This window comes from Triticum urartu, chromosome 4A (assembly GCF_056163025.1).
Source record: "Triticum urartu cultivar PI428250 chromosome 4A, HENAU_Tu73, whole genome shotgun sequence".
NCBI lineage: Eukaryota > Viridiplantae > Streptophyta > Magnoliopsida > Poales > Poaceae > Triticum > Triticum urartu.
Window position 1 is genome coordinate 409,286,370 of NC_141876.1, and position 2,745 is coordinate 409,289,114.

The following is a 2,745-nucleotide window of genomic DNA, read 5'->3' on the forward strand; positions in this document are numbered from 1 at the left end:
GCTTCACTTATATCTTTTCAGAGCACGGTGGTGGTTTTATTTTGAAGAAATAATTGATCTCTCATGCTTCACTTATATTATTTTGAGAGTCTTTAGAACAACATGGTAATTTGCTTAAATAATCCTAATATGCTAGGCATCCAAGAATAATAAAAAATTTCATATATAGAGTGCATTGAATACTAAGAGAAGTTTGATGCTTGATGATTGTTTTGAGATATGGAGATGGTGATATTAGAGTCATGCTAGTTGAGTAGTTGTGAATTTGAGAAATACTTGTGTTGAAGTTTGTGATTCCCGTAGCATGCATGTATGGTGAACCATTATGTGATGAAGTCGGAGCATGATTTATTTATTGATTGCCTTCCTTATGAGTGGCGGTCGGGGACAAGCTATGGTCTTTTCCTACCAATCTATCCCCCTAGGAGCATGCGCGTAGTACTTTGTTTCGATAACTAATAATTTTTTGCAATAAGTATGTGAGTTCTTTATGACTAATGTTGAGTTCATGGATTATACGCACTCTCACCCTTCCACCATTGCTAGCCTCTCTAATATTGCGCACCTTTCGCCGGTATCATAAACCCACCATATACCTTCCTCAAAACAGCCACCACACCTACCTATTATGGCATTTCCATAGCCATTCCGAGATATATTGCCATGCAACTTTCCACCGTTCCATTTATTATGACACGCTTCATCATTGTCATATTGCTTTGCATGATCATGTAGTTGACATCGTATTTGTGGCAAAGCCACCGTTCATAATTCTTTCATACATGTCACTCATGCATCATTGCACATCCTGGTACACCGCCAGAGGCATTCATATAGTCATATCTTGTTCTAAGTATCGAGTTGTAATTCTTGAGTTGTAAGTAAATAAAAGTGTGATGATCATCATTATTAGAGCATTGTCCCAGTGAGGAAAGGATGATGGAGACTATGATTCCCCCACAATTCGGGATGAGACTCCGGACGAAAATAAATAAATAAAAGAGGCCAAAGAAGCCCAAATAAAAAAAAGGAGAAAAAAGAGGCCATAAAAAAAGAAAAGGCCCAAATAAAAAAATAAAAAATGAGAGAAAAGGAGAGAAGGGGCAATGCTACTATCCTTTTACCACACTTGTGCTTCAAAGAAGCACCATGGTCTTCATGATAGAGAGTCTCCTATGTTGTCACTTTCATATACTAGTGGGAATATTTCATTATAGAACTTGGCTTGTATATTCCAATGATGGGCTTCCTCAAATTGCCCTAGGTCTTCGTGAGCAAGCAAGTTGGATGCATACCCACTAGTTTCTTTTGTTGAGCTTTCATACACTTATAGCTCTAGTGCATCCGTTGCATGACAATCCCTACTCACTCACATTGATATCTATTGATGGTCATCTCCATAGCCCATTGATACGCCTAGTTGATGTGAGACTATCTTCTCCTTTTTGTCTTCTCCACAACCACCATTCTATTCCACCTACAGTGCTATATCCATAGCTCACACTCATATATTGCGTGAAGATTGAAAAGGTTTGAGAACATCAAAAGTACGAAACAATTGCTTGGCTTGTCATCGGGGTTGTGCATGATTTAAATATTTTGTGTGGTGAAGATGGAGCATAGCCAGACTATATGATTTTGTAGGGATAGCTTTCTTTGGCCATGTTATTTTGAGAAGACATAATTGCTTAGTTAGTATGCTTGAAGTATTATTATTTTTATGTCAATATGAACTTTTATCTTGAATCTTTCGGATCTGAATATTCATGCCACAATTAAGAATAATTACATTGAAATTATGCCAAGTAGCACTCCGCATCAAAAATTCTGTTTTTATCATTTACCTACTCGAGGACGAGCAGGAATTAAGCTTGGGGATGCTGATACGTCTCCAACGTATCTACAATTTTTGATTGCTCCATGCTATATTATCTACTGTTTTGGATGTTTATGGGCTTTATTATACACTTTTATATCATTTTTGGGACTAACCTATTAACCCAGAGCCCAGTGCCAGTTTCTGTTTTTTTGCCTATTTTAGGGTTTCGAAGAAAAGGAAAATCAAACGGAGTCCAAATGACCTGAAACTTCACGGAACTTATTTTTTGGATCAAAAGAACCCAGAAGACTTGGATTCTATGTAAGGGAAGCTTCGAGGAGGCCACGAGGTAGGGGGCGCGCCCACCCCCCTGGGCGCGCCCTCCACCCTCGTGGGCCCCTCGTGGCTCCCCTGACGTACTTCTTCCGCCTATATATCTCCATATACCCTAAAACTTTTGGAGAGCACAATAGACCGGGAGTTCCGCCGCCAGAAGCCTCTGTAGCCACCGAAAGCCAATCTAGACCCATGCCGGCACCCTCCCGGAGGGGGAAATCCCTATTCGGTGGCCATCTTCATCATCCCGGTGCTCTCCATGACGAGGAGGGAGTGGTTCTCCCTCGGGGCTGAGGGTATGTACCAGTAGCTATGTGTTTGATCTCTCTCTCTCTCTCTCGTGTTCTTGAGGTGGTACGATCTTGATGTATCGTGAGCTTTGCTATTATAGTTGGATCTTATGATGTTTTCTCCCCCTCTACTCTCTTGTAATGGATTGAGTTTCCCCTTTGAAGTTATCTTATCGGATTGAGTCTTTAAAGATTTGAGAACACTTGATGTATGTCTTATCGTGCGTATCTGTGGTAACAATGGGATACCACGTGATTCACTTGATGTATGTTTTGGTGATCAACTTGCGGGTTCCGCCC